Raw genomic sequence first — 21,434 nt, forward strand, 5'->3', positions numbered from 1 at the left:
TTTACACAAGAAACAGGTAAGTTAGAAAATGTCACGTGTGTAGGCCCCACCTCTTCCTCTGGTACCGCATGTGTAGCCAACTATTACCGCACGTGCTTGTGCGCCCCTCCCCCACCCCTGTCGCGTACGACGATGGCTTCCGGCGCCTTCCATGTTTCTGGCCCCCACCATGAGAGTGTGCCGCAAAAAAAAGCATGTCCGAAAAACCCTACCCAATGTGCTCCCATGCTTGACTGGGGTGCATTAAACTTTTGAGGAGCGGTTTCGTTCTCGAAGGTTCACGTGGTCACGTTACCAAAAAAACTCATTTACACACTTTCTCCAAGACAAACATGACAATATTTCCACATATACATTGATTTTGTGATATCATGTGCCAGGTAGCCCATGCGATCGATTCTTACCAATGTGTACTTTCCACTTTTTGAATGGCGCACATCATCCATACTTTTCTTTGGGGACACTTTCATAAAATTCATGTATCAAAATTCAGATTTTTTTTAGATTTTTAAACACTTGGATATTTAAAATGAACTTAAAAAACATTTTTAATGTTAAATAAATTTAGAGTTGAGATTTTTTTAAACTTGAACTTTCAAAATTCTAACTTGTCATATCTTTTAACTTCATTTTTTAATACTTTACAAAACAAAAGGGAAAACTGGAAAATGCCACGCAGGTAGGCGCCACCTCTTCATATGTACCACGTGTGTTGCTAGCTATTGCAGACGTGCCCTATCCCCCACCACTCCCGCGTATGACGATGGCTTCATGTTCCTTCCACGTACCTACCCCACCATGATGACTATGCCGTAGAAAAAACACGTCCCAACAATCTATCCAATGTGGGTGCATTAAACAGTGGATGAGCGTTTTCGTGCTCGAAGGTCCACATTGTCAAGTTACCAAAAAAACTCATTTACACACCTTCTCCAAAAAAACATGAAAATAATTCTACATATACATTGCTTTGTGTAATAATATATCAAAAAGGTGCAGTAATATGTGTGTTTCTTATTTTGTGTAAATCACCAATAGATATGCGTTGGAACTAAAAACATTTTTAATGCTAAAAAAGTTGAAGTTGAGAATTTTCTAAAACATGAGCTCTCAAAAGTCTGACTAGTGATTTCTTTTAACTTTCATTATTTTTCATTTTACACGGAAAAAGGGAAAGCCAAACAAATGTCGAGCTATTGGGCCCTACCTCTTCATCACGTACCTTGTGTGTAGCTAACAGTTGCCACCCATGCTTGCATGGGCACCCCACCACTCCCGCATACGATGTTGCCTCCTCATGCCTCCTAGTGCCTGGCCCCCACCATGACGAGCATTCCCTAAAAAGGAGCGTTCCAGAGGTGCATTAAACAGTGGAGGATCGTTTTCTTTTGGCTTTCATTTTTTACCTTTCGAAGAAAAAAGGGAAAGCTAAAAAATTCCGCATGGGTGGGCCCTACCTCTTCATCTCGTACCACGTGTGTAGCCAACTGTTGCCACCCGTGCTTGCGTGGGCACCCACCACTCCCGCATACGATGACGCCTTCCCGCACATCTCGCGTGTCTGGCCCCTACCATCACTAGCGTTCCCCGAAAATGTGTGTTCCAACAACCCTACCCAATGCGGGTGCAATAAACAATGGAGGAGCGTTTTCGAGCTCGAAGGTGCACGTGATCAGGTTACAAAAAACTCAACACACTTTTTCAAAAAAATGTGACAATAATTCTAAATATATACATTGATTGATGTAATAATATGTAAAAAAGGAATAGTAATATGTTTGATCTGTTATGTTTCTGTACACATTGATTGTGGACTTTAGTGCAATGTACTCTTTCAACAATAGTGACCTGCTGAAGATGACTTTCCTGTGTTGCCCATGGTATATGTATGTTTAATTAGCTGTCTAGTTCATCTCGTAAATGAGGGATTTTTATTTCCACAATCACCTTTTTGTTCAACCATCGATGGTTACAACAGCCCCCTGTAGTTCATTAGAGTTTTTTGCGCTCCCACCCTGAGCAGAGTATCGCCAGGTCTTAATTAGTTGCCATGTTAATGGGTTCAGACCTGAGAACAACAACTTTATATTATTTTTACTCTATAACGGATGTACTAGATCAAACTGCCATTCATCCAGATATGGTTTATGGTGACTGGTACTCCTTATAACTATTGTCGAAATTGATCTCAAATACACCTTTGGAATTCTTCAACGAAATAGAATTAATGAACTACAGGAGCATGTCAATTTCCTGGTTGGTTCATTTGGAAACGAAAACACTAAAATTTTGCAGCCACAAGCTCCTTTTGTTCAAGCATCACTGGTTCATTTATGATTTTTGCATGCCCACCGTGAGCAAACCACGACAAGGAGTTATGGAATGTAATTAGTTATCGTGCCAATAGGTTGAGACCTGCTTCCATTAGAAGTATGGTTTTTTCACTATATAACTAATATACATCCAACAATCATTCATTTAGTTTCTATTTATGGTGATTGATCCCAAGAAATAATATGCCAAAACAACAAAAACCATGATTAGGATTATGTTTGGAACTTATAAAATAGTCAAAGACCTTCATCCTCACCAAGCCACGGTTAGCTTAGCTTTCTTAAAAGACATGATGCAAGCATTGCGTGCATACCCGTTCATGCACTCGATGCATGTTAGCTAAACATCTCTTTAATCCCACAAGTTGACTCCAACATGGCCTGTGTAAGTATATTGTCTGGTCGACGAACAAGGAAAGGTGAAACCAACTGAATCCTGCCAAGGCAAGGCCCAACCAAGCCCATAAGTTGACTGAGGCACTAGCCAGGTTTCAGGCATATGAAGCCAGGCACGTCTGGGTTCTACCGAAAAATGACCCAGATTTAGGTAAAAAAGGGCAAAACTTGTCAAATCTCATAGTCTAGTAGTCTAGGCTAGAATCCATTGATTTAGGCAACAATTAGGCAGGTTGTCTGGCTTCGGCTAAGTTTTTAGGCCAGCCGGCTGTACTGCGTGCCTAACACTACGTAGCTCTTCAGCTTGCACGCATGCTTGGGCCAACCATAATGGCCCAACAACCTTACTGTCATCTTGATGGTGGTTATAGACATTGGCTTACCTATTATCATGAAGTGCTTACTAGATGGTGGTGCTAACCCCGATATTCTTGATGGAGCGAGTCTTATATTGTTTCCTCCTCCTCTGCCTTCTTGAGCTGCTTTTAATGCATATTCTCTATTGTTATTTGGTTGAATGTTTTTGCCTCATTGGGGAAATGTAAGGTTCTAGGCAAAGACAAATGTCGGAGTAATTGGACATGGATACCCCGAAGACGGCGAGACAAGAATTTAAAATATCGGGGCTAGCAAAGCCCCTCAGTCCAACTACCTGGCCGGCGGCTGACTGCTGGCTGCTGACTGCTCCACCAGGCCGACTGCTGGCTGCCGAGTGCTGGCTGCCGACTGCTGGCTGCCGACTGCTCCACCAGGCCGACTGCTAGCTGCCGACTACTCCACCAGGCCGACTGCTAGCTGCCGACTACTCCACCCGGCCGACTGCTGGCTGCCGACTCCTCCGCCAGGCCGACTGCCCGAAGTCAACTGCAGCCTGACGAGACACCGACGGGACGACAATACCGCGACGTCATCTACAGTGTACCGCGTCCCTTGGGTACCGATTTATAAAGTACTCCAGGGGACAAGCATGACATGCACCATGCCACTAGCCATGCCTACATAGCTTGGCTTGTAAGCTACCCAAGGTAGCTTACAATCAAAGCCACTACCACCCATGCCAACTCCTATATATATTGGCACACATCCATCCATCAGGGGATGGACACACTCACGCACACACAAGCTAGCTAGCTAGCAAGAGAGCTAGCTAGCAATCCATCCATCCACTCCTACGGGAAAGCATGCCCAAGCATACCCATTCGGCCAAGAGCAACGGCCACCACGCCACATGCCAATACGAGGCCAGATGCCTATGGCACTGACCTCAGATACAGCTCCAGGAGCACTCTGTACCAGATATACCACATATACTCTGACATGCAGGAGTAGGGGTGTTATCTCTCCGGAGAGCCCCGAACCTGGGTAAACTAGCGCGTGATACCCGCATACCCGTCCCTGGATATTCCGGCAGCAGTCTTGCCCTCACACGAAGCCACCTTGTGGCATATGTCGTCTTGCACCCCCGTGAGAATACCACGACATTTGGCACCCACTGTGGGGCGGTACTATGCTACCGCGCTGCTGCTGGTTTCGCAGTCCGGCGGGACCATCTTCGCCATCACCACCGCGGCGTCGCGCCATCTCTCTAGTAGCGCTCGGGGGCTCGACTTCGACCCGCCCCCGGAGCGACCGCGCGGGACGGCGCGTCCTTGTCATCGGCCTCGCCGCCTTCGTCATCACCACCATTGCGACGCCGACCGTCCATCTGCGCACGCGCCATGCGCGCGGTGCCTCGCTTCGGTCGGCCACATCCATGCGCGCCGTGCTGCATCGCTCACGTCTGCTTCCCTCCGCGTTGCGCCTTGCTCCGGCCGAATCACGCATTCGCTACTCCAAATATCATCTAGACAAGCTAGCTAGATACAAGTCAAACCATGGTCAAACCATCAGCCAGACACACTAGCAAAATACTACCCAAACTACCCTATACACCTATGCATAGTCGAGATGCAAGTCACATACTAGTTGGATAGTTTGAACACCGGTCAAATGATATCCAGACAAAGTTCAGAGAATGGCCATGCACGGAATCGTCTCCGCTCTGCTCCACCCCGGCCCCAGGTCTCTCCGCGTAAGCCCTCGCGGCTTCATCCCGCGGCCGGCTCCCGTCCCGCAGCTGGCCCTCGCCGCACGCGTCGGGTCCCCGCTCCCGCCCCCGCACGCCCGGCCGTCGCAACGCCGGCTCCCAGCTGCCTCGACCACGCTGAACGGCTCCCGGCTCCACCCCCGTGGCCTCCGCACGATGCAGCCCGCGCTGGGCCGGCTCCGTCCGCGACCCAGCCGGCCTCCTCCACGACGCCACGCCCGCACCGCCGCGGCTGCGTCCCGCTCGCTGCCTCACCATTCCAGTCAGCACCGTCCGAGCTGTTGCCGTCCTCTGCGCCCACGCCCCAGCGCCGCCTCAAGCTCGCCCGGCGGGCTCCCTGCAGATCCCGCTCTCTGCACCAGCTGCATAGCCTCGCCGCACCTCCGTGGCTCCGCGCATCCGCGCGTTGGCTCCGCTCGCTCACGACAGGTCCGCGCGTGCCTGGGACGCCCATCGCCGGGTCCTCTACGCCGGCTCAAGCCCGCGCCTCCGCCTTCACCCCGCGCTCCTCGCCCGAGTCCCGCCACTCGGCCGTCGGCTCTGCCCGCGCTGCATCCGGATGCGCCTCCCCAGCACCCGGCGTCACGCTCCAGCCGGCATCCCTCTGCCCTGGCCGCCTGCCGCGCTGGCCTTCCACACGTGGCGCGTGCGCCTGCAGTCCCTCATCGGCTGCGCGAGCGCGGCCGCGTGCTCCTCCGCGACGCCGCCTGCCCCAGCACCTTCGCCTAGTTGCGTCGTCTTCTGCGCGCCCTGGCCAGCTCCCGCCACCCGGCCGCGGCTCGTCCCGCCACCCAGCGTCCGGCCTCCTCGGTCGTCTCGCCGGGTCCGCCCCGCGCCGCTCCTCGCCGGCTCCCGCGCGCCTGCCGGCTTGCCACCCAGCGCTGGCCGGCTCCACGCGTCTGCGCGACTCCGTCGGCTCCGCCTCTGACCCGGCCCGTCGCCTTCGCTGTCGCACCACGTCCCGGCCGCCGGCTTCTGCCGCGACCCGGCCGCCGGCTTGGCGTGCCAGCCGGCCTCCGTAGCGTCCCGCTCCTGCCGACTGCTCAAGCAGCGAAAAGAAGATAAAAGAGAAAAAAAAGTGCCCAAGCCGGTTGAAAAAGAGAAGAAAAGTTAAGGGCTTTGTGCCCAGCCAAAAAAAGGGAAGTGGTCGGGTGGTGGCGTCCGACTGCTCGCATGAAGTCGGGCAAAGAAAGAAAAATCAGTGGCCGGCTGACTAAAAAAAGAGAAGAGAAGGAGATAAATGCGCGACGGCTGCTCGTTTCCAGAGAGTCCGGCTGTCCAACTGGCTGAAAAAGAAATATGCGTCCGACTGCCCACAGCCGGACAAAGAGAAGAAAAAAACATTAGCTTCAATAAAGAAGACAAAGTAGTTGCCGGGAGATCCGGTACGACTGCTCAGCAGTCGCCCCGAATCTCGGGGGCTACACTCAGCGGGTGCGCTAACGCGCCCCCACGAAGTAGAAGAAAAAGTAGTTACCGGGAGATCCGACCCGGTAGCTCAGCAGTCGGCCCAGATCTCGGGGGCTACACCCAGCGGGTGCGCTGACGCGCCCCCGCGAAGAAGAAGACAAAGTAGTTGCCGGGAGATCCGGCCCGACTACTCAGCAGTCGGCCCAGATCTCGGGGGCTACACCCAGCGGGTGCGCTGACGCGCCCCCGCAAAGAAGAAGACGGAATAGTCGCCGGGAGATCCGGCCCGACTGCTCAGCAGTCAGCCCGAATCTCGGGGGCTACACCCAGTGGGTGCGCTGGCGCGCCCCACGGAAGATTGCAAATAAGAGAAGAGTTTTGTCCGGCTCCGAGCAGCCGGCAGAAGAGAAAAAGAAAAAAAAGGTGCTGCAAGATGCCTCGCCGCCTGGCCAGTCAAGCCTGACTGGTCGGGACCCCTTTGAGCACCCGGAGGCTCGAAGGCTGCACCCAGCGGGTGCGCCAGCGTGCTCAGCAAGCATTGAGCCGCGCCGGCTGTCTTCGGCAAACTCCGCCTCGGCTACACGAAAAACGAATGTGAGCTCCTCACCCGCATATTTTTTGCACCACGCAATCGCAGATAACCCCGAGCGATGCTTGAGGGCTGTCTCCGCATTTTATTACAGTTGCATCACTGTTCGCCCCGGCGGCAGCCAGAGTTGGCTCGGGGGCTGGCCGCTTGGCCTGAGACGTTAGTTCCCGCAGACGGCTTAGTACCGTGCGCGGTACCAAAGGCCCACTCTTAGTCACAGACCGCAGAGCGGCTGTCCGGCTAGCAAGAGTGAACACTGGAGGCCACCCATGCGAAAAACGTCCGGGAAGAAAAACGGTTCGGGCAACCCGGTCGTTTCCTTTACAAGTATCTACTCGGTTGAATCTGCTCCCAGACTCTGAGTACTGTACACTCCACTTCGCGGCCCACTCTCAGCCACAGACCGCAGAGCGGCTGTCCGGCAAGCAAGAGCACAAGCCAAGAAGTGGAGGGAACACGAAAACGATTAAGGGGGCTCGGACGAAACCGAGTCGGCACCCTCCGCATAAAACTTGCAATGCTAAAAGCAAACATTTGATATATCTGCGTGGACTAACTTTGTCTTTTTCATGATCATTTCCATGAACACTCGCCAAAAAACCTCCGCTCAACTTTGCCAAGTTGCCCGGAGGCTTGGGGGCTACTGTCGGAGTAATTGGACACGGATACCCCGAAGACGGCGAGACAAGAATTCAAGATATCGGGGCTAGCAAAGCCCCTCAGTCCAACTACCTGGCCGGCGGCTGACTGCTGGCTGCTGACTGCTCCACCAGGCTGACTGCTGGCTGCCGACTGCTGGCTGCTGGTTGCCGACTGCTGGCTGCTCCACCAGGCCGACTGCTGGCTGCCGACTACTCCACCAGGCCGACTGCTCCACCAAGCCGACTGCTGGCTGCCGACTCCTCCGCCAAGCCGACTGCCCGAAGTCAACTGCAACCTGACGAGACACCGACGGGACGATCATACTGCGACGTCATCTACAGTGTACCGCGTCCCCTGGGTACTGATTTATAAAGTACCCCAGGAGACAAGCATGACATGCACCATATGCCACTAGCCATGCCTACATAGCTTGGCTTGTAAGCTACCCAAGATAGCTTACAACCAAAGCCACTACCACCCATGCCAACTCCTATATATATATAGGCACACATCCATCCATCAGGGGATGGACACACTCACGCACACACAAGCTAGCTAGCTAGCAAGATAGCTAGCTAGCAATCCATCCAACCACTCCTACGAGCAAGCATGCCCAAGCATACCCATTCGGCCAAGAGCAATGGCCACCATGCCACATGCCTATACGAGGCCAGATGCCTATGGCACTGACCTCAGATACAACTCCAGGAGCACCCTGTACCAGATATACCACATATACTCAGACATGCAGGAGTAGGGGTGTTATCTCTCCAAAGAGCCCCGAACCTGGGTAAACTAGCGCGTGATACCCGCATACCCGTCCCTGGATATTCCGGCAGCAGTCTTGCCCTCACACGAAGCCACCTTGTGGCATATGCCGTCTTGCACCCCCCGTGAGAATACCACGACAACAAAGAGAAAGTAGACCCACATGTTTACATTGTACCATTATAAGATTTTTCACTACTATGGTCAGTAGAGCTCTGTTGCAATTCTTCTAGGTGATTAACTTCCCATTTGCTACCCATGGAAGACTGGCGTAGGGCTCTCTGCTATCCTTTTTTTAGCAGGAATCCTTAGTAATCTCCATCATATATAATTATCTATTTGCAGAGTGCCTTGCACAATTTTCATATATCTGTTTATTTGTCAATCAAGAAACTCTCCAGCTTCATTGCCTTGCCAAGTAGACACATAATGTTAATTTTTGTAAAGATTTATTCTTCTATGTATGTTGTTGTGTTGATGGCATATTCTTCCTATTCCATTTTGAAAAATTAATGCAATCTAAGAAACACATTTGTATGAGCTTTGGATTAATATTTTATTATTTTTAAGAGAGTTAACCTTACCGAAAACTAATTTACACACTTTATTTTTACAAGAGCTACCATGTGTCGGGTAGCCCGCACGGTCGATTCTCACCAAAGTGTACCTTCCACTTTTTGAATGGTGCACATGATCCATACTTTTCTTTCAAGATACTTTCATTAAATGTGTGTATCAAAATTTAGGAAATTTTGTTTTAGATTTTTGAATATTCAGATTTTAAAAATGAACTTAAAAACATTTTTAATGTTAAAAAATTGAAAGTTGAGATTTTTTAAACTTGAACTTTCAAAATTCTGACTTGTCATATCTTTTAACTTCATGTTTTTAACTTTACAAAAGAAAAGGGAAAGCTGGAAAATGTCACGCAGGTAGGCGCCACCTCTTCATCTGGTACCACGTCTGTTGCCACTTGTTGCTGATGTGCCCCCTTGCCCCACCACTCCTACGTACGACGACGGCCTCCGGTGCCTTCCACGTACCTGGCCCCACCATGACGACTCTGCCATAGAAAAAGTATGTCCCAACAACCCTATCCAGCGCGGGTGCACTAAACAAGTGGAGGAGTGTATTCGTGCTCAAAGGTCCACGTGGTCAAGTTGCCAAAGAACTCATTTACACACTTTCTCCCAAAAAAACATGACAATATTACTACATATACATTGCTTTATGTAATAATATGTCAAAAAGGTGCAGTAATATGTTTATTTTTTATTTTGTATACATCACCAATAAATATGTGTTGGAACTAATTCACTTCTAAAACACTTGAGGCTGAGAATTTTCGAACTTGAACTTTCAAAAGTCTGACTTCTTATTTCTTTTAACATTCATAATTTTTAACTTTACAGGGAAATAGGGAAGGCCAAAAAAATGCCGCATGGGTGGCCCCTACCTCTTTATCCCGTACCACGTGTGTAGCCAACTGTTGCCACCTGTGCTTGCGTGGGCACCCCACCGCTCCCACGTACGACATTGCCTACCCGCGCCTTTGAGTTCCTGGACCCCACCATGACGAGCAGTCCCCAAAAAAGCGCGTCCCAACAACCCTACCCAGTGCAGATGCATTAAAGAGTGGAGGAGCATTTTTAGCTTTTAATTTTTTAACTTTACATGGGAAAAGGGAAGCTAAAAAATGTTGCGCGGGTGGCCGGCCGCTTGTACTGCGTGCCTAACGCTACGCAGCTTTTCAGCATGCACGCATGCATGGGCCAACCATAGTGACCCAACAACCTAAGTGTCATTTTGATGGTAGCAGCAGATATTGGCTTACCTAGTAACATGAAGTGCTTACTAGATGCTAGTGCTGGCACCAATATTCCTGATGCAGTGAGTCTTATATTGTTTCCTCCTCCTCTTCCTTCGTGATCTACTTTTAATTCATATTCTCTGTTGGTATTTGGCTGAATATTTTTGCCTCACCGGGGACATGTTAGGTTGATAGGTTCTAGGCAGAGACAAAATGGAAGTAAACCCACATGTTTATTGTGTACCATTATAAGGTTTTGCACAACTATGGTCAGTAGAGATTTTCTTCAGTTCTTCTAGGTGTTGAACTTTAAATTTGATACCCATGGAAGACTGGCATAGGGCTCTCTGCTCTTACTTGTTTTTGCAGGAATCCTTAGTAATCACCATCATGTATAATTATCTCTTTGTAGAGTGCCTTGCTGATTTTTCATACATTTGTTTATTTGTCAATCGAGAAATTCTCCAGCTTCATTGCCTTGCCAAGTAGACACATAGTGCTAATTTTGGTAAAGACTTATTCTTCTATGTATGTTGTTGTGTTGATGACATATTCTCTCTCTTCTACTTGACAAATCAATGCAATATAAGAAACACATTTGTATGAGCATTGGATTGATATTTTATTATTTTTATAGAAACTCATTTACACTCTTTTCCAAAAAAAACATGAAAATATTTCTACATATACATTGCTTTTGTGCTTCCACGTGTCGCCTAGCCCGCACGGCCGATTCTTACCAAGTTGTACTTTCCACTTTTTGAATGGCGCACATGATCCATACTTTTCTTTGGGGACACTTTCAATAAGTGCATGTATGAAAATCTAGGAAATTTTGTTTTAGATTTTTGAACATTTGAATATTCAAAATGAACTTTAAAAACAATTTAATGTTAAAAAAATTAAGGTTGAGATTTCAAAACTTGAAAAAATTCCGACTTTTGATATTTTTTAACCTTCATTTTTTGTACTTTACACTAGAAACGGGAAAGCTGGAAAATGTCACGTGCGTAGGCCCCACCTCTTCATCCGGTACCGCATGTGTACCCAACTGTTACGACAAGTGCTTGTGTGCCCCTCCCCCTACTCGTGCCGCGTACGATGATGGCTTCTGGTGCCTTCCATGTTCCTGGCCCCCATCATGACAAGTGTGCCGCAAGAAAAGTTTGTCCGAACAACCCTACCCAATGTGCTCTAATATGTCTCCAACGTATCTATAATTTTTTATTGTTCCATGCTATTATATTATCCATCTTGTATGTTTTATATGCGTTAATATGCTATTTTATATCATTTTTTGGGGCTAACCTATTAACCTAGTGCCCAGTGCCAGTTGCTGCTTTTTTCCTTGTTTTTGTCTTTTACAGAAAATCAATACCAAAAGGAACTTTTTGAGGATTTTTCTTGGACCAGAAAACAACCACAATGCTTCGGGAAGAGGCCAAAGACCCACGAGGGGCCACAAGCCCCAGGGGGCCCCTAGTCTTGTGGGCCCCTCGTGGCTCTCCTAACCCTAATCGTTGCTCTATAAATACCAAAATATTCCCCTTACGTCAGAGGGCATACCAAAATATATTTCCACCGCCACAAGCTTTTGTTCTCGTGAGATCACATCTTGGGGCCTTTTCCGGCACTCTCCCGAAGGGGGATTCGATCACAAAAGGCCTCTACACCAACCTTGCCGCCCTTTGATGATGTGTGAGTAGTTTACCACAGACCTACGGGTCCATAGCTAGTAGCTAGATGGATTCTTCTCTCTCTTTGATCTTCAATACAATGTTCTCCTTGATGTTCTTGGAGTTCTATTCGATGTAATCTTCTTTTGCGGTGCGTTTGTTGAGATCTGATGAATTATGGATTTATGATTAGATTATCTATGAATAGTATTTGAGTCTTCTCTGAACTCTTTTATGCATGATTAAGATAGCTTTGTTTTTCTCTCTGATCTATTGATTTGGTTTGGCCAACAAGATTGATCTATCTTGCAATGGGAGAGGTGCTTTGTTTTGGGTTCAATCTTGCGGTGTCCTCACCCAGTGACAGTAGGGGTAGTGAGGCACGTATTTGTATTGTTTCCATTAAGGATAAAAAGACAGGTTTTTTTACCATATTGATTGGATCTATCCCTATACATCGTGTCATCTTGCTTAAGGCATCACTCCGTTCTTGTTAACTAGATACACTAGATGCATGCTAGATAGTGGTCGATGTGTGGAGTAACACTACTAGGGAAAACCTTACACACAAAATCTTAGCAGCAGTGTCGGTGCAACAAACCCCGGGTCTGTTGCCCAGACTATGCACATGCACAAGGTCAAGATTGAAGCACCAGCTTATGTCAAAGATTGAAGAACCAAGGGATTTGAAGAACCGGTGTGCAGCTTAGAAGGACCAAGATCAAGACAGAGGAGCAAGATAGCGACAAGAGAAGGGCCGACCTTGCCGGGCAGGCGAGCCCGGCAAGGGGCGAGGCCACCACCAGAAGCAGGCAACCAGAGCACCCTGGCAAGGTCTGTTGGGGCTCGCGAGAGCTGAACCACCCCACCAACCACTCAAGCACGACCCATGTCATCGATCAGTGCGGTGTGAAGCCGCAAGGTGATTAAGTGGCAGCCATTCACCACATGGCAGCCATATCCTACAGAAGAAGCCTACAAATGGCACCCGTCCTGCTACGTGTCAAGGGAATAGGCGCGGAGCTAGCGAGACAGCCTGGCAAGCCTTGCCGGGCAACCAGTGATGTGACACTAAGTGGTGCATTTAATGCACCATGTCAGCCCGCAGAGTTAGGTATCATAGCACTGTTTGCTATCATATCAGTGGATAATGACCACTTTGCCATTGTGATGACCCCTTAATCTATAAAAGGAGGCCCATGGAACCAGTAGGAAGAGTTGGAAAGTTGAGGAACCCACACCACCATACGCGCGTAGTCACTGCTGCCCTATGGCAACCCTGCCGGGCAAAGTGTACTATGTTCCATCATTCCCATTTCACCATCAATCCACTAAAGCAGGAGCAGGGTCTTACGCCTCACGGCAGCCCGAACCTGGGTAAATTGCTTGTGTGCTCTCTGTCGTGCTGCCGTGCGCTGGTCTGCTCTTTATGCAACACGACATCTTTGGCGCGCCAGGTAGGGGGTAGCGCTTGCGCGAACCTAAAAGCATAGGCATCGTGTCATCTTCATCGCTATCTTCGTCTTCGACGACGCCATCGACCATGGCGCCTAAGAAGAAGAAGTCTGGCCCTTCGGCCCACCCTTCCACCTCGAAGGCTCCGCCGCCTGCAGCCTCTAATGATGCGGGGGATGCGCATACGAGCGAGGATGTGAGCGCTGCTGGGGGCGTAATTGGAGTAGGTGGCACCATCATCACTCCCCCCACGGCCGACACGGGGGCTGAAGATGTCGGAGGAGAACGGCATTAGCAACACCTTAGCAGTCACGCTCCGCAAGGTGTGAGCGAGGGGGTCACTCTGTCTGCACCCTCTCCTCCCACCGACGGGCGCAGTGATGACCCACAAGTATCAGGGATCAATTGTAGCTCTTTTCGATAAGTAAGAGTGTCGAACCCAACGAGGAGCAGAAGGAAATGACAAGTAGTTTTCAGTAAGGTAATGTCTGCAAGTGCCAAAATTGTAAGTAGCAGAGTAGTTTGATAGCAAGATAATTTGTAACGAGCAAGTAACGATAATAGTAACAAATATGCAGCAAGGTAGCCCCATCCTTTTTAGGCAAAGGACAGGGCAAAACAGTCTCTTATGATAAGCAAAGCGTTCTTGAGGGTACACGGGAATTTTAGCTAGTCACTTTCATCATGTTGGTTTGATTTGTGTTCGCTACTTTGATAACTTGATATGTGGGTGGACCGGTGCTTAGGTGATGTTCTTACTTGAACAAACCTCTTACTTATGATTAACCCTCCCGCAAGCTTCCGCAACTACGAGAAAAATATTAAGAATAAATTCTAACCATAGCATTAAACTCTAGGATCCAATCGGTCCCTTACGGAATAGTGCATAAACTGGGGTTTAAGTTTTTGTCACTCTCGCAACCCACCATCTATTTACTACTCCACAATGCATTCCCTTAGGCCCAAATATGGTGAAGTGTCATGTAGTCGACGTTCACATGACACCACTAAGGGAATCACAACATACATACCATCAAAATATCGAACAGATATCAAATTCACATGCTTACTTGCAACATGATTTATCCCGTGATCTCAAGAACAAAGGTAACTAATCACAAACAAAAAACATGCTCATGATCAGGGGGTATTAATATGCATAACGGATCTGAACATATAATGTTCCACCAAATAAACCATATAGTAATCAACTACAAGATGTAATCAACACTACTAGTCACCCCCTAGCAACAATCTATAGTTTCTGTAACAATATTGAATATAAGAGATGGACTAGGGTTTGAGATGAGATGGTGTTGGTGAAGATGTTGATGGAGATTTCCCTCCCCAAGATGGGAGAGTTGTTGGTGATGATGATGCCGATGATTTCCCCCTCCGGGAGGGAAGTTCCCCAAGCAGAATCGCTCCGCCGGAGGGCAAAAGTGCTCATGCGCAAGTTCTGCTCGAGGCGGCGGCGCTCCTTCCCGAAAGTATTCTCCTTATTTTTTCTATGTCAAAATGACTTATATACCAGAAGATGGGCACCGAAGGTGGGCCGAGGAGGCCACAACCCACCAGGGCGCGCCAGGGGGGCCTGGCGCGCCCAGGTGGGTTGTGCCCACCTGGTGGCCCCCCTCCGGTGTTTATTTGCTCTAGTATTTCTTAAATATAAAAATCCTCATGGATTTTCAGCTCATTTGGAGATGTGCAGAATAGGTGGCCTGACGTAGCTTTTTCAGGTCCAGATTTCCAGCTGCCAGAATTCTCCCTCTTGGTGTGCACCTTGCAAATTATGAGAGAAAGGGCATTAGAATTACTCCAAAAAGCATTATTATGGATAAAAACATTGTAAATAATAGTAAGAAAACATGATGCAAAATGGACGTATCAACTCCCCCAAGCTTAGACCTCGCTTGTCCTCAAGCGAAACCGAAATCGAAAAACATGTCAACATGCTTTGAGAGAGAGGTGTCGATAAAAACAAAATACAGACATAGAAGCATCATGTTGATTATTGTAACAACAACAAGATTTAACATAGGACTTTTATCATAGAACTTGCATCATATACTTCCTATGAATAAGTAACAGTTCATCACACAATCAAAGTATAAAGCAAAAACTCTAATAGAAAACAACAAACTATGTTCTCAGCAACGTAGCAACTACAATTCATCATCTTTTTAGAAAGGGTCACGTGTCGGAGCCTTTTAAGAAAGTCCACATACTCAACCATCATAAAGTCTTCTATGATTGCTAACACTCACCTTGTACCCATGAGCAAAACGTTTCAACCGGACACATAGAAAGATAGGGGCTTATAGTTTCGCCTCCCAACATACTCACCTCAAGGGTAATCAAGGGAGTCCTGGATTAGGGGGTGTTCGCATAGCCGGACTATACCTTCAGCCGGACTCCTGGACTATGAAGATACAAGATTGAAGACTTCGTCCCGTGTCCGGAAGGGACTTTTCCTTGCCGTGGAAGGCAAGCTTGGCGATATGGATATGCAGATCTCCTACCATTGTAACTGACTCTATGTAACCCTAACCCTATCCGGTGTCTATATAAACCAGAGGGTTTTAGTCCGTAGGACAACATACACATCAACAGTCATACCATAGGCTAGCTTCTAGGGTTTAGCCTCCTCAATCTCGTGGTTGATCTACTCTTGTACTACCCATATCATCAATATTAATCAAGCAGGACGTAGGGTTTTACGTCCATCGAGAGGGCCCGAACCTGGGTAAAACTTTGTGTCCCTTGTCTCCCGTTACCATCCGGCCTAGATGCACAGATCGGGACCCCCTACCCGAGATCCGCCGGTTTTGATACCGACATTGGTGCTTTCATTGAGAGTTCCTCTGTGTCGTCGCCGTCAGGCTCGATGGCTCCTACGATCATCGATAGCGATGCAGTCTAGGGTGAGACCTTCCTCCTTGGACAGATCTTCGTCTTCGGCGGCTTCGCACTGCGGGCCAATTCGCTTGGCTGTATGGAGCAGATCGAAAGCTACGCCCCTGGCCGTCAGGTCAGATTTGGAAGTTTAAACTACACGGCTGACATCTGCGGGGACTTGATCTTCGACGGATTCGAGCCACTGCCGAGCGCGCCGCACTGTCAGGACGAGCATGATCTAGCTCTGCCGCCGAACAGTGCCCTGGAGGCCGCACCCGCGTTGGCTTCGACTCTTAATTCGGAGCCAACTGCGCCGATCGAGGATGGGTGGTTGGACGCCGCCTCGGGGGCTGTGATCCCAATGACGATTGAGCCAAGCACCAGCCCCGTACTCTGCGAGACTCGTGACTCCAAGGAGCCGGACTCCTCTCCGGACTCCGAACCCTCCGCGCCCTTGCCAATCGAATCCGATTGGGCCCCGATCATGGAGTTCACTGCCGCAGACATCTTTCAGCACTCGCCTTTCGGCGATATCCTGAAGTCACTGAAGTCTCTCTCTTTATCAGGAGAGCCCTGGCCGGACTACGGTCAGCAAGGTTGGGGTACGGACGATGAAGAAATTCAAAGCCCACCCACCACCCACTTTGTAGCCACTGTCGACGACTTAACCGACATGCTCGACTTCGACTCCGAAGATATCGATGGTATGGACGCCGATGAAGGAGATGATGAAGAACCAGCGCCTACTAGGCCCTGGAAAGCCACCTCGTCATATGACATATACATGGTGGACACCCCAAAAGAGGGAGATGGCGATGGAACAGCGGAGGATGACCCCTCCAAGAAACAGCCTAAGCGCCGGCGTCAGCGGCGCCGCTCAAAATCCCGGCAAAACAAACAAGGTGATTCAAGCACGGGAGATAATAATACTCCGGAATGCGTCGAAGAAAACCCCCTCCAGCAAGATTTAGCACAGGAGGATGGAGAAACCAGCCCTCATGAGAGAGCGACAGACATAGAGGTCGAGGACGATAATTATATGCCTCCCTCCGAAGACGAGGCAAGCCTCGACGACGACGAATTCGTCGTGCCAGAGGATCCCATCGAGCAAAAGCGTTTTCAACGCAGGCTTATGGCCACGGCAAGAAGCCCCAAGAAAAAATAGCAACAGCTTAGGGCTGATCAAAATTTGCTAGTCGATAGATGGACTGAAGTCCTCGCGGCCGAAGAGCATAAACTCGAACGCCCCTCCAAGAGCTACCCAAAGCGCAGGTTGCTACCCCAATTAGAGGAGGAAGCACTTGATGCGGCCGACCGGCCACCTCGTGGTCGCGACAAAGAGGCCTCTCGGCCCTCCACTCAAGCCGCACCCCGTACCAAGGCACGGGAATATGAGTCGGACTTACGAGATATGTTGGAGGACAAGGCAAGGCAAACAAGATCGATCTACGGATCGCATGGGCGCCCCACGGCTCGAGACGGTAACCATCACGTCGGCCACAAATTTGGCGGAGCAGAAACAGTAGACAAGGCTCATTGGAGCTACGCCACGATATAGCCCGGTACAGAGGCGCGGCACACCCACTCTGCTTTACAGACGAAATAATGGATCATCAAATCCCATAGGGTTTCAAACTCGTAAACATCGAATCATATGATGACATAATAGATCCTGCGGTATGGATCGAGGATTATCTCCTTCATATCCACAAGGCCCGCGGCGATGATTTCCAGGCCATCAAATATCTCCCACTCAAGCTTAAAGGACCAGCTTGGCATTGGCTTAACAGCCTGCCAACAGGATCAATCAGTTGTTGGGAGGACCTGGAAGCCGCATTCCTCGACAATTTCCAGGGCACTTGTGTGCGACCCCCAGACGCCGATGACCTAAGTCACGTAATTCATCAGCCAGAGGAATCGGCTAGGCAATTCTGGACACAGTTCCTAACAAAGAAAAATCAAATAGTCGACTGTCCGGATGCTGAGGCCCTAGCAGCCTTCAAACACAATATCCGTGACGAGTGGTTGGCCCGGCACCTTGGATAGGAAAAACCGAAATCTATGGCAGCACTCACGACACTCATGACCCGCTTTTGCATGGGAGAAGACAGCTGGCTTGCTCATAGCAACAATATGACCAAGAACCCTGGTAATTCGGGCACCAGGGACAGTAGTGGCAGGTCGCGTCACAACAAGCAGAAGCGCCGCATTAACGGCGACAATGCTAAGGATACAGCAGTTAATGCCGGATTCAGAGGCTCTAAATCTGGTCAGCGGAAAAAGCCATTCAAAAGGAATCCTAGGGGCCCGTCCAGTTTGGACCGAATACTCGACCGCTCGTGCCAGATGCATGGCACCCCCGAAAAGCCAGCCAATCACACCAACAGGGACTGTTGGGTGTTCAAGCAGGCAGGCAAGTTAAACGCCGAAAATGAAGACAAGGGGCTGCATAGCGATGACGACGAGGAGCCCTGGCCGCCGAACAACAGTGGACAGAAGGGTTTTCCCCAACAAGTGCGGACGGTGAACATGATATACGCAACCCATGTCCCCAAAAGGGAGCGGAAGCGTGCGTTAAGGAACGTATACGCGGTAGAGCCAATCGCCCCAAAGTTCAACCCATGGTCCTCCTGCCCGATCACCTTTGATCGAAGGGACCATCCCACTAGCATCCATCATGGCGGATTCGCCGCATTGGTTCTAGACCCAATTATTGACGGATTTCATCTCACTAGAGTCCTTATGGATGGCGGCAGCAGCCTGAACCTGCTTTACCAGGATATAGTGTGGAAAATGGGCATAGATCCCTCGAGGATTAAGCCCACCAAAACGACCTTTAAAGGCGTAATACCAGGTGTAGAGGCCAACTGCACAGGCTCAGTCACACTTGAAGTGGTCTTCGGATCTCCGGATAATTTCCGAAGCGAGGAGTTAATCTTCGACATAGCCCCGTTTCGCAGTGGCTATCACGCACTGCTCGGGCGAACCGCATTCGCTAAGTTCAATGCGGTACCACATTACGCATACCTTAAGCTCAAGATGCCAGGCCCTCGAGGAGTAATTACTGTCAATGGAAACACCAAACACTCCCTCTGAACAGAGGAGCACACGGCGGCCCTTGCAGCGAAAGTTCAAAGCAGCCTCTCCAGGCAGTTCTCCAGTCCGGCCACTAAACAACCAGACACCGTCAAGCGCGCCCGGAGTAACCTACAACAAGACCGCCTGGCACGATCCGAGCAGGCATAGCAATGCGGCCCCAACCCCAACACTCGCAAAAAGGTGACGCCAGTACTTCGCGTACATAACTACGCTCTAGAGATACCATGGGCACAGGGGGAGGGGCACCATCACGGCACGCCCAATACACGGCTTAAACCGTACCAGGGGCTGCCGATTTTTTAATTTTCTCTTACTTTCAGGACTTCATCCTTCGGAAGGCCTGTTCGGCAGTTCAATTGCCGCACAAACGATGCAAGAACCAGGGAAGCAAACAAGCCACACCGCACTACGAAACTCCCAGGTGGTCTCTATCACGAGCAGTATACCCGTTCCGCATACTATTCCGCAGCTTGCCCCTGGAACGGACATGTTAAATAGTCCAACCTTTTGCTTATCGCATTATTTGTATCGTTCTGCTTTGATCGCAACCCTCTTTAATAAACAATGCATAGCTTTCGTCTATTTTTGCATTACCTTTTTTTATATGTTCCTTAATGACATGTTACGGCCAAAATACGCCAGGGGCTTTCGTACCCCTTAGTATGGTGTGAGAAGTCCGAACACTTTAACAAGTGCGGCACCCCGAACTTATAGCATTATATGCATCGGCCCCGAATCATGTCTTGGGTCAATAGTTGGGTTTGCCCGGCTCCTATGTTTTGGTGCCTTACGTTCCGCTATATCGGCTAAGGTAGCACTAGGAGAACCACTGCGATTGTGCCCCGGTTGAGCTGGGTCAAGCACCTCAGTGGAGAAAGCTAAAACTGACTGTCATGATGAAGCGAGAGCTGGTCGCTGTTCGAGAGGTTTTTTCGAGTCCCTAAAGACTTATGCCGCTTAGGGCGAGGAGCTGGCTCTGTCCGGCCAAGGCGTGGATAGCGCCCCGAACTCGGTCTTCCGAATACTAGGGGCTTCGCCGAAATTTAAAATTATAGAATTCTATGGCTAAGTGAGAGTGTTCATGCATTATAGTCCGATTGCCTTGTTCGTTGGGCTGGGCGCCTCCCTTGAAGGACCCAAACATGGGAAAAAGAGCGCTCAGGTTTATCCCCGAACACCCCAGCACTAGCGGCACGGGGGCAGAAGCCGATGACTCGCCATCTCTCAGAATTGATAAACAGCCACATAGAAGGTAATATTTTAAATTCCAAACAGCATTGCTTAGCGCATATGAACAAGTTTTCAGCGCACAGGATAACATGAACGGGTTTTACTCAAAAATTACATCCTTGGTACATTCATCCGCAACAAGGCGGGCACCCTTCAGAACATCCTTATAATAATTCTCGGGCTTGCGATGCTCTTTCCCCGGTGGTGGCCCGTCCTTCACAAGCTTCTCCGCATTCAGCTTTCCCCAGTGCACCTTAGCACGGGCAAGGGCCCTACGGGCACCTTCAATGCAGACGGAGCACTTGATGTCTTCAAGCCTCGGACAGGCCTCCACCAGCCGCCGCACCAGCCCGAAGTAGCTCCCAGGCAGAGCCTCTCCAGGCCACAGCCGAACTATGAGGCCCTTCATTGCCTGTTCGGTTGCCTTGTGGAGCTCGACCAGTTGCTTCAGCTGGTCACTCAGGGGCACGGAGTGTCCGGCCTCAGCATACTGAGACCAGAACACCTTCTCTGTCGAGCTGCCTTCCTCGACTCGATAGAAGGCGGCGGCATCAGACACACTCCGGGGAAGATCTGTGAACGCTCCTGGAGAGCTCCAGATTCGGGTAAGTAACAAGTAACTCACGTTTATGTGTTTGCTTTGCATAAAGAATGCCTTACCCGCCGCTATCTTCTTCACCTCATCCAACTCCTGGAGGGTCTTCTGGGATTCGGCCTTGGCAGACCTGGCATTTTCAATAGCCACCGCGAGCTCGGACGCTCGCGTCTTTGAGTCAAGCTCCAAACTCTCATGTTTTTCCAAGAGAGCCTGGAGCTCTTGCCGCACCTTGCCAACCTCGGCCTCACACTTCTCCCGCTCGGTGCGCTCCGAGGCCGCCCTCTTCTCGGCCTCAACCAGCACTTGCTTAAGGGTCACCACCTCAGACGTGGCCCCTACATTAGCCACGATAATCCTGTCATTTTTTTGCAATTGCGCCTTTTTATATATATATATTCAAAAACAAGGTATTTCTTACCTTCATTGTCCTCGAGCTGCTTCTTG

Source organism: Triticum aestivum, chromosome 2A, assembly GCF_018294505.1.
Source record: "Triticum aestivum cultivar Chinese Spring chromosome 2A, IWGSC CS RefSeq v2.1, whole genome shotgun sequence".
NCBI lineage: Eukaryota > Viridiplantae > Streptophyta > Magnoliopsida > Poales > Poaceae > Triticum > Triticum aestivum.